We start from the raw sequence: 12,485 nt of genomic DNA, 5'->3' as shown, positions 1-12,485 counted from the left end.
AAATAAAACATATTGTAAATAACAGTCTACCTTTAATAATCACTGATGACACAGTAAAAATATATTGAAAACATACTTTTGTAGGAAAATAAAAAACCCATGGAAATAGAAATCACACTGAATATGTGCCATGTACTCAGCCTCAAATGTAATAAAAATATGGATCTATAGTAATAAAAAAAGAAGCCCCTGCAAACAAAAGCTCAGGACCAGATGTCTTCACTGAGGAATTCTACCAAATATACAAAGAAGAATTTATACCTATCCTCCTTGAACTCTTCCAAAAGACTGAAGAGGAGGGAACACTCCCGAAGTCACTCTATTAAGCCACCATGACTCTAACACCAACATCAGACAAAGACACTACCAAAAAAGAAAATTACAGGAATATTTTTGCTGAATATAGATGCAAATCATTGATAAAATATTAGCAAATCTAATTCAACAACACATAAAAAAGATCATACACTTTGATCAAGTTGGAGTCACCCCAGGGTCACAAGGATGGTTCAACATAAGCAAATCAATCAGTGTGATACACTAAACAAAAGAAAAGAGAAAAATCACACAATCATCTCAATAGATCCAGGAAAAAATTTAATAAAATTCAACATCAACTCATGATAAAAACTCTCTCCAAAGTGGGTATAGAGGGGACATATCTCAACATAATAAAACCCACTTATGATAAACTCACAGAAAACATAATAATCAATGGTGAAAAACTGAATGCCCTCCCACTGAATTCTGGAAAAAGACCACTTCTATACAACATAATTTTGGAAGTCCTGGCCACAATAATCAGACAAGAAAAAGAAATAAAAGGTATCCAAATGGGAAGGGAAAAGATAAAATTGCCATTATATGGAGATGACATGATACTCCATATAAAAAAACCTATAGAATTCACACAAAAACTACTAGAACTGATCAACAAATTCAGCAAGCTATCAGGATATAAGATTAATACAGAGATTTGTTGCATTTCTTTACACTAACATTGAAATATCAGAAGGGAAAAGTAAAAAAAAAAAAAATCCTATTTAAAATCTCATCAAGGAAAAAAAAATTAGGAATAAACCTAAACAAGGAGGTGAAAGACTTATGCACGAGAACTATGAAACACTGATAAAGGAGACTGAATATGATTCAAAGAAATGAAAAGACATTCTCTTGGATTGGTATAACTAATATCATTAACATGGCCAAATTACCCAAAGCAATCTACAGATTAAATATGATTGCTATCAAATTACCCATGACATTTTTCACAGAACCAGAAAAATAATCCTAAAATTTATATGGAACCACAAAAGACCCAGAATTATCAAAGCAATCCTAAGGAAAAAGAATAAAACAGAAGTTATAACCCTCCCAGACTTCAGAAAATACTACAAAGCTGCAGTAATCAAAATAGCATGGTGTTGGTACAAAAACAGACACACAAATTGAACAGAACAGAGAGAGCCCAGAAATAAACCCACAAACCTATAGTCAAAAGGAAACAAGAACATACAATGGAGAAAAAACTGTCTCTTTAGCAAGTGATGTTGGGAAAGCTGAACAGCACATGTAAATCAATGAAGTTAGAACACTCCCCTCAGCAAACACAAAAATAAATTCAAAATTCTTTGAAGAGTTATGTAAAGAGACATGACACCATAAAACTCCCACAAGATAAAACAGGCAAAATATTCTCAGACATGAATTGTACCAATATTTTCTTAGGTCAATCTCCATAGGGAATACAGATAAAAGCAAAAATAAACAAATGGGACCAATCAAACTTATAAACTTTTGCACGATAAAGGAAACCATAAACAAAGCAAAAAGACAACCTACAAACTGGGAGAAAATATTTGCAAATGATGTAACAGACACAGACAATTTCAAAAATATACAAAGAACACATACGGCTCTATATAAACACACAGACACACACAGAAAACAATACAATTAAATTAGGGCCTAAGACTTAGACATTTCTCCAAAGAAGACATAAAGATGGCCAATAGGTATGTGAAAATATGCTCAATTTTGCTAGAGAAACACAAATCAAAACTGCAATGAGGTATCACCTTACACTGGTCAGAATAGGCATCATCAAAAAGTCTATAAATAATAAAGGTGTGGAGAAAAGGGAATCTTCCTTTACTGTTATGGGAATGAAACTTGGTGCAGCCACAATGAAAAACAGTATGAAGATTTCAAAAAAACAAAACAAAACAAAAATTGGGTTACCATATGATCCAGCAATCCTGTTCCTGACACACATCTGGAAAATATGAAAAGTTTAATTTGAAAAGACATGATTCCCCAGTACTCACACAATACTATTTATAATAGCCAAGACATGGAAGCAAACTCAGTGTCTGTCAACAGACGAATGGATAAAGAAAATGGGGTATGGGGTATATGTGTTTATATGTATATATATACATATACATACATACACAATGGAATATTATTTGACCATTAAAAGAATGAAATATTGTCATTTGCAGCAACATGGATGGACCTCAAGATTATCATACCAAGTGAAGTAAATTAGATGGAGAATGAAAAGTCTTATATGATGTCACTTACATGTGGAATCTAAAAAAAGTTACAAATGAATTTATTCACGTAACCAAAATAGACTCACAGATACAGCAAATAACCTTATGTTTACCAAAGGGAAAAGGACAGAAGAGGGATAAATTAGGAGTGTGAGATTAACAGATCAACATCACTATATAAAAAACAGATAAACAGCAAAGATGTACTGTATAGCACAGGAAACTATATTCAATATCTTGTAAAAACCTATAATGGAAAAAATATATAATGCCAGACTGGATGAAGCACAAGCTGGAATCAAGATTGCTGGGAGAAATATCAATAACCTCAGATATGCAGACGATACCACCCTTTTGGCAGAAAGTGAAGAGGAACTGAAAAGCCTGTTGATGAGAGTGAAGGAGGAGAGTGAAAAAGTTGGCTTAAAACTCAACATTCAAAAAACTAAGATCATGGCATCCAGTCCCATCACTTCATGGCAAATAGATGGGGAAACAATGGAACAGTGAGAGACTTTGTTTTCTTGGGCTCCAAAATCACTGCAGATGGTGACTGAAGCCATGAAATTAAAAATCGCTTGCTCCTTGGAAGAAAAGCTATGACAAATCTAGACAGCATATTAAAAAGCAGAGACATTACTTTGCCAACAAAGGTCCATCTAGTCAGAGCTATAGTTTTTCCAGTAGTCATGTATGGATGTGAGAGTTGGACCATAAAGAAATCTGAGCACCGAAGAATTGATGCTTTTGAATTGTGGTGTTGGAGAAGACTCTTGAGAGTCCCTTGTACTGCAAGGAGATCAAACCAGTCAATCCTAAAGGAAATCAGTCCTGAATATTCAATGGAAGGACTGATGCTGAAGCTGAAACTCCAATACTTTGGCCATCTGATGTGAAGCACTGACCCATTGGAAAAGACCCTGATTCTGGGGAAGATTGAAGACGGGAGGAGAAGGGGACGACAGAGGATGAGATAGTTGGATGGCATCACCGACTCAAAGGACATGAGTTTGAGCAAGCTCTGGGAGTTGGTGATGGATCAGGAAACCTGGCATGCATCAGTCCATGGGTTTGCAAAGAGTTGGACACAACTGAACTGAACTGATATATATATATATAACGGAGTCACTTTTTTGTATACATGAAACACAATACTGTAAGTCAACTATATTTCAACTTAAAAACATACATGAAAGAGCTAACAAAAAATATGCACAAGACATAGCTGTGCTTAGTTGCTCAGTTGTGACTGACCCTTTCCCACCCATGGACTGTAGCCTGCCAGGCTTCTCTGTCCATGGGAATTCTCCAGGCAAGAATACTGGAGTGGGTTGCCATGCCCTCCCCCAGGGGATCTTCCCAACCCAGGGATTGAACCCAGGTCTCCCATATTGCAGGCGGATTCTTTATAGTCTGAGCCACCATGGAAGCCCAAGAATACTGGAATGGGTAACCTATCCCTTCTCCAGGGGAACTTCTCAACCCAGGAATCAAACTGGGGTCTTCTGCATTGCAGGTGGATTCTTTACCGGCTGAGCTATCAGGGAAGTCAACAAGACATAGACCCTGCATCAAGAAAGAAGACATACGGATGGCTAACAAACACATGAAAAGATGCTCAACATCACTCATTATCAGAAAAATGCAAATCAAAACCACAATGAGGTACCATTTCACACCAGTCACAATGGCTGCAATCCAAAAGTCTGCAAGCAATAAATGCTGGAGAGGAAGGAACCCTCTTACACTGTTGGTGGGAATGCAAACTAGTACAGCCACCATGGAGAACATTGTGGAGATTCCTGAAAAAATTGCAAATAGAACTGCCATATGACCCAGCAATCCCACTGCTGGGCATACACACTGAGGAAACCAGAACTGAAAGAGACACATGTACCCCAATGTTCATTGCAGCACTGTTTATGATAGCCAGGAAATGGAAGCAACCTAGATGTCCATCAGCAGATGAATGGATAAGAAAGCTGTGGTACATATACACAATGGAGTATTAGCCATTAAAAAGAATACATTTGAATCAGTTCTAATGAGATGGATGAAACTGGAGCCGATTATACAGAGTGAAGTAAGCCAGAAAGAAAAACAGCAATACAGTATACTAACACATATATATGGAATTTAGAAAAATGGTAAAGAGAACCCTGTATGCGAGACAGCAAAAGAGACACAGATGTATAGAACGGACTTTTGGACTCTGAGGGAGAGGGAGAGGGTGGGATGATTTGTGAGAATGGCACTGAAACAGGTATACTATCATGTAAGAAACAAATCGCCAGTCTATGTTCAATACAGGATACAGGATGCTTGGGGCTGGTGCACAGGGATGATCCAGAGAGATGATACGGGGTGGGAGGTGGGAGGGGGGTTCAGGATTGGGAACTCATGTACACCCGTGGCAGATTCATGTCAATGTATGGCAAAACCAATACAGTATTGTAAAGTAAAATAAAGTAAAAATAAAAATTAAAAAAGAAATTATTAGAAATACAGAGTATCCTAAGACAAAATATGATTAAGTACCATTAAAATAACATTTTGTTGATGATCATAAATATTGAACATATGATGAAAAGCAGATAGTATAAACTTTTCTATAAGCATCACAATTCCCTTACAAAGATTCAATTCTTCCTAAAAATGTTCTCCTAACTCAGTCTGTGAAAATTTGAAATATATGTTTAACTCTATGAAAGTAATTTATTCATCCTTACAGATAACTAAGAAGAAAACATTTTATCATCTCAAAACGTAGAGGTTCTCTCTCCAATTTTCTTGCAAGTATTTTCACTGCTTTTCTTTGGTAATTAAGAACTCAAAAAGTAGCAGCAAATTATGTGCATATACATGTATCCTTCTCATTTCTCTTCATAGAACAGTTAAGCTTATCCTTTTCTATCTAAAACAAGTTTCAGTTATTAAATAAGCAAGGCATGTTATAAAGAGGTTAAGAATATGTTTGATAAATATTTCATCATGGCTTACTGTCATCATAATTTCAAAAAGGATTACTTTTAGCTTTACATTAAAATACAAAATATTGAGGCAAAGTCTCAAGAATTTTAACTCAGATAATATTCAAAAAATGAGAAATTTCAGAAAGAGGAAATTAATAAAAATATCTAGGACACAGAATACAAATCTATTTTAACTGAGTATTTTCTATGAAAAGAAACAAAATTCCCAATTCCCTTGATGCAGAATTATAATGAAGTTACAACTACTTGGATAATATTCACCTAAATATTTGTTAATTTATATATTATTTTTAAGTACCAGAATATTTGAAAACTACCTTTCAAAAAATCTCACATTTCTCTGGAGCTGCAGCTGTCTTCTAAAGTTTTTGCTTACTGTTTGAAATTCCCCTTGTCTACCAGCATGTAATATTTGACTAGTTAAAGAATTCCATGGACAGAGGAGCCTGTCGGGTTGCAGTCCATGGGGTCACACAGAGTCAGACACAACTGAACACTCATGCATAAATGAAACTATATGTTCTAAGAATTGGCATACATCAGGAATTTTAGAAACAATCACTTGATTTCAAACATCTTAGTGGATATTTATGCTGCAATGAATAGAGTGGTGAATTTTGAGAAAAATCAAAATTGTAGCACTTGATTGATCAATATCAGAAAACTCTATTATTGTTGACCTGCCATCTAGTGTGCAAATTAAAGGGAAGTTTTAATTTAAACCAAAAATCAGCTATATCTGTGTTCAAATACTTGAACAGCTGTCACGGGGGAGATCGGTTAGTCTCAACTCATGGTTGCAGAGCTATATTTGGACCAAAAGAAGGTTGAGGAGAGTAGATTTCAGCCCAAAGTAAGCAATAGCTTGAATTAGAACCATCTGGAAATGGAGTATTCTGTCTTATGAGGTAGGCATTCCTGGTCACCTGTGTCTTACAGTTTATTGAGGACGTTATAAATGAGTTTGAGCTCAGATTTTAGGCACCATTTTCTGCCTCTCAGGGGCCCCTCCACCTTGTGAAATTCTGGATGATGACCAGCTCAACTCACCACTCATCCAAGCTGGTATTTTACATTCGTTCAATAGGAATTGATATATTTACATTCATCCAGGGAATTCCCTGGTAGTTCAGTTGGTAAAGAATCTACCTGCAGTGCAGGAGATCCCAGTTCATTTCCAGGGTCAGGAAGATCCCCTGGAGAAGGCAATGGCAACCCACCCAGTATTCTTGCCTGGAAAATCCCATGGCCAGAGGAGCCTGGTGAGCTACAGTCCATGGGGTCCCAGTGGTCAGACATGACTTAGTGACCAAACCACCACCACATTCATCCAACCTCAGTATGTAAAGCAGCCTTTCAGTGACACCTAATTTTGTACCAATTTCCATGTGTAAATAATTACTCCTGAGGGTGATGTCTTTGACAAAGCAGACACTGCTGGCAGCAGTTTCAAAGGTCCACAGTGGGCAGATACTGTGAGACAAAAGGTCAAAGGCAGTTGAAGCGATATAGAGGTAAACTATTATCCTGGTAGCGATTTCAAGGATAGCAATTTTCTTTATTTCTTGTAATAAATTTATAAAGCAATATTTAACAGCATCAATATTCTCTTTCCTATCAGTTTTCAATATGAAGTGTTGAGGTCAATGATGGCTAAGAAAGACATTTTTGTGTGGCTGAGTAACAGCATATTTTGATGCAGCTGTTCCAACAGTGCCATATTGAGTGATATGATTCAGAATGTAAAAATACTATGAAAAATTACAAACAATGCTTGCAATAATATCCCTATCGATTACCTTAAGAGAGGCTCCCTTCGGCCCTCACCCTAACTTCATCCTCACTTAATTCGTCATTCATCACTGAGTGTCTAGCACCTCACTCAGAGATGGAGTAAAACATGGAGTCAGGCTCAGGGTTGAATGGAGAACAAGGAGTGAATGAAGCTCAAGGGCAGAGTCAGAGATAGAGTACGGGTTGTGGTGTGCTTAGATGATAAGTCATGTCCAACTCTTTGTGATCCCATGGACTACTGTCCTCCAGGCTCCTCTGTCCACGGGGATTCTCCAGGCAAGAATACTGGAGTGGATTGCCATGCCTTTCTCCAGGGGATCTTCCCAACCCAGGGATAGAACCCAGATCTCCCACAATGCAGGCAGATTCTTTACTGTCTGATCCACCAGGGAAGCGAAGGGGGTGGAATAAGGAGTAAGTTAGAATGGAGTGAAGATGTCCAGTGCACACATGACTTTGTAATTTGTAAAATCTTAGTATTAGTTTAAAGGGCCCTTCTTCAGCGTAGGTCTAGGTCCACCCCAACCCATCCACATAGGGAAGCAGGGGAGCTTTCACAGGCAGCACTTATTGCTGATGCCTCTGTGAACTCTGCAGTCCCTTCCAGAATGTGCATCACTAGAGGGTGGCTATGACATGACACCCCACTGTCAGATGCCCCAGGGGGTGGTATAAACTAGAGGAAAAGCAGCTCAACTAGTCCTCTTCCCGGAAATGAATAGGTCTTAACCACTGTGCTATTGGGTAGATTCGCCACTCACAGTGTCAATATTCATGAGCTCCAGACTTTTAGAAGCCCTGACACCTCATTATTAAAATAAATAAAAATTAAATGGGATTTGAGAGTCTTAAGTGGTAGAGAATCCACCTGCAATGTAGGAATCACAGGAGATGCAGGTTTGATCCCTGATTAGGGAAGATCCCCTGGAGAAGGGCATGGTAACCCACTCCGGTATTCTTTCCTGAAGAATCCCATTGACAGAGGAGCCTGGCGGGCCATGGTCCATAAGGTTACAAAGAGTCAGACATGACTGAAGTGACTTAGCACACAGGCACAAGAGTCTTGAGAATTTTGCAACATGTCTTGAGATGTGCAGAGAGATACCAAGTTGCCAACTTGGGGGATTCAATTAGGGACAATAGCTGAATCTGTAAGAACACAAAGAAAAATTATTCTTTGTCTTTCCCACTGCCTAATTAATTTAGAATTTAGGAGAAGAATGAGCAGAAAATATGAAGAAATGGGACAGCTAACAAAACTGATTTGGCTATTGTAGGATTAGTCCTAGTTTAGATCAGTGAATAGTGCAAATAACTCTGGTCAGTTTGAACCCACTTCCTGCAGGTGTCATATTCCAAGGAGGTCTAACGTTGTGAGAGAGCTTCAACAAAGGATGGAAAAGGACATAACATACAAATTTCAACTAGTTTTCATAGTTGTGATAATTATAAAGCAAACACTTCTTGATTTCAAACAATAGACAGAATTTATGAACATTCGACCATCTTGACATATTTACCATTCTTGCAGATACTAATAATTATTAACAAAACTTGAATATATTTTAATTATATATTTATAAATTTTATTATTAGGATATTAAATACCTAATTCTTCTTAGACACAGTATCTGAATCCAAATAATCAATATTTGAATTGTCTACATTCATGGGTTTTTAAAAATAGAAATAGATAAAGTCAAGTCTATCCCTGGAAATTGTGACTAGTACTGTACTATTCTGAATGACACTGAAACAGCTAATCATATGAAAAACTATGTTCTTCTTAATATGACTATATATTTGTATCGGGTAAATGCAACATATATTTCAGGGTTCATATATTTATTACCAAAATTATATCATTAAGTATTATGACATATATGTATCTAGGTAATACAATATTATATAAAGCACTGAAAATTTGATGCTTTTGAACTGTGGTGTTGGAGAAGACTCTTGAGAGTCCCTTGCACTGCAAGGAGATCCAACCAGTCCACCCTAAAGGAAATCAGTCCTAAATATTCACTGGAAGGACTGATGTTGAAGCTGAGGCTCCAATACTTTGGTCACCTGATGCGAAGAACTGACTCATTGGAAAAGATCCTGATGCCGGAAAAGATTGAAGGCGGGAGGAGAAGGGGACGACAGAGTATGAGATGGTTGGATGGCATCACCAACTCAATGGACATGAGCTTGAGCAAGCTCCAGGAGTTGGTGATGGACAGGGAAGCCTGGCATGCTGCAGTCCATGGGGTCACAAAGAGTTGGACATGACTAAGTGACTGAAATTAACTGAATGTAATATGATATACAGTATACAGTCTATGCTGCTAAGTCACTTCAGTTGTGTCTGACTCTGTGCGACCCCAGAGACGACAGCCCACCAGGCTCCCCCGTTCCTGAGATTCTCCAGGCAAGAACACTGGAGTGGGTTGCCATTTCCTATATACAATAAAATCACATTATAACACAAATTTTCTATTTTTATGCTATTCTGCACAATTACAGCTTATGATTATTTATGGATACCCTTCCCTGATAGCTCAGTTGGTAAAGAATCTGCCTGCAGTGCTGGAGACCCCAGTTCAATTCCTTGGTCGGGAAGATCTGCTGGAGAAGGGATAGATTACTCACTCCAGTATTCTTGGGCTTCCCTTGTGGCTCAGCTAGTAAAGCCTCTGCCTGCAATGTGGGAGAGCTGGGTTCGATCCCTGGGTTGGAAAGATCCCCTGGAGAAGGGAAAGGCTACCCACTCCAGTATTCTGGCCTGGAGAATTCCATGGACTGTATACTCCATGGGGTCACAGAGAGTTGTAAATGACTGAGTGACTTTTACTTTCTATTTCTTTAGTCCTGTGAAGTTTTTCTTTTCATTCCCAGTCATTTTTCTTTCTCCATAAACATTTTTATTCAGTGTGATGAACTTTCATTTTTGACACTTGATATATTTGCTCTCTCCTTTAATGTTTCATTAGCATTTCTTTTATAAATTCTCAGAAGTTCTCAGGGTTATGCATTATAAATTTCTTAAAACTTTTAAATCTTTGACTACATAAGTAAATACTGAAAGTTTCTAAAATTCTTTTAGCAAAATTTCTTCATAAATACACTAGATTTTTATAAATTGTTTAGATATTATATTAAGTTCATATTATGTGATACCTGTTAAATTTGCACTTATTACTCAGAAATTTACATAATTCTTAAAGAAGTCACTCTCTACCTCTCAACTTTTGATATTAACATTTATGTTATTAGACATGGCTTTTATAAATTGCTGAAGGTCCATTTTAGCAACATAAAAACCACAGAGTTAATAAACAAAGACAGAAGAGTTAAACCTTTAAAAAACAGGTCTAAGGCTTTTGTGCTGTTTGCCTTTTGTTTTAATTAGAGGGTAATATTTACCTCTGGGAATTTGTTGTTCAGTCGCCCAGCCATGTCCGACTCTTTGGGACCCCATGGATTTGCAGCACGCCAGGCCTCCCTGTCCCTCACCATCTCCAGAAGTTTGCCAAAGTTCATATTCAATGCAGTGGTGATGCCATCCAGCCATCTTATCCTCTGACACCCTCTTCTCCTTCTACCCTCAACCATTCCCAGCATCAGGGACTTTTCCAATGAGTCAGCTGTTCTCATCAGATGACCAAAATACTGGAGTTTCAATTTCAGCATCAGTACTTCCAATGAGTATTCAGACTTGATTTCCCTTAAGATTGACTGGTTTGATCTCCTTGCTGTCCAAGGGATTCTTAGGAGTCTTCTGCAGCACCATAGCTCAGAGGCGTCAATTCTTTGGCATTCTGCCTTCTTTACGGTCCAGCTCTCACAACCGTATGTGACCTCTGTAAAGACCATAATCTTGACTATTCGGACCTTTGTCAGTAGAATAATGTCTCTGCTTTTCAGCATGCAGTCTAGGTTTGTCACAGCTTTCCTGCCAAGAAGTAAAAATCTTCTGATTGAATGGCTGCAGTCACCATATGGAGTGATTTTAGAGCCCCAAAAGAAGAAGTCACTACTTCCACCTTTCCCCTTCTATTTGCCATGATGTAATGGGGCCAGATGCCATGATCTTAGCTTTTTTGATGTTTACTTTTAGGCTGGCTCTTTCACTCTCCTCCTTTACCCTCCTCAAAAGGCTCTTTAGTTCCTCCTTGCTTTCTGCTATTAGAGTGGTATCATCCCCGTCTGAGGTTGTTGATGTTTCTCCTACCTATCTTGATTCCAGCTTATAACTCATCCAGCCTGGCTTTTCTCATGATGTGCTCATTATATAGATTAAACAAACATGGTGACAGCAGACAGCCCTGCCATACTTCTTTCTCAATCTTGAACCAAACCGTTGTTCCATCCAGGGTTCTAACTGTTGCTTCTTGACTGGCATACAGGTTTCTCAGGAAACATGTAAGATGGTCTGGTGTTCCCATCTCTTTAAGAGCTTTCCACAGTTTATTATGATCCACACAGTCAAAGGCTTTGTCATAGTTGATGAAACAGAGGTGGATGGTTTTTTTTTTTTTTTTTTTAATTCCTTAACCTTCTCTATGACCCAGCAAATGTCGGCAATGTGATCTCTTGGGAATTTCCTCTGGGACTAGGGTTCTATCAAAGACAGACTACCAGAGTCCCACTGGGGAACCAGAGTACTAAGAAGAGCAGCTAAGCAAAGTACCATGTTGGGTGACTTCATCCAACCCTTCAAGATCCTCCTAGGCACAATAATTCTGTTGCAGTAAAACTAAATTCACACACTGCTGACTAGAAGAATTTAGGTGCAGTATATTAATATTCCTCCTGCTTTCACAAAAAGTGCTCAGAATCTGAGCCAGGCTGGGCCTCCAGGAGGAAGGTATCAGAAACTCCAGGAGATAGGACTGAGGAATGAACACTTTGATGGAAAGCAAAGTAATCATGCCTAGAGAAAGATATGGTGATAATCACTGCTACAAGCTTGCCTCCCAAAAGTAAATTACAGACCTACTCATCCATGAGATCCTTACAAAATGTGAAGATAAAATTTCCCTGACCTTTTCATCCTTCACTTCACTGGACCCCCTCTGTCACTGTCCTTGCTCTGTTGGTTTGTTTGTTTGAATTGGAGGATAATTGTTTTACAAGGTTGTGCTGGTTTCTG

Source organism: Oryx dammah, unplaced genomic scaffold, assembly GCF_014754425.2.
Source record: "Oryx dammah isolate SB20612 unplaced genomic scaffold, SCBI_Odam_1.1 HiC_scaffold_9, whole genome shotgun sequence".
NCBI classification, from domain to species: Eukaryota; Metazoa; Chordata; class Mammalia; order Artiodactyla; family Bovidae; genus Oryx; species Oryx dammah.
The sequence above is the reverse complement of the archived record's forward strand: the minus strand, read 5'-3'. Positions refer to the sequence as shown.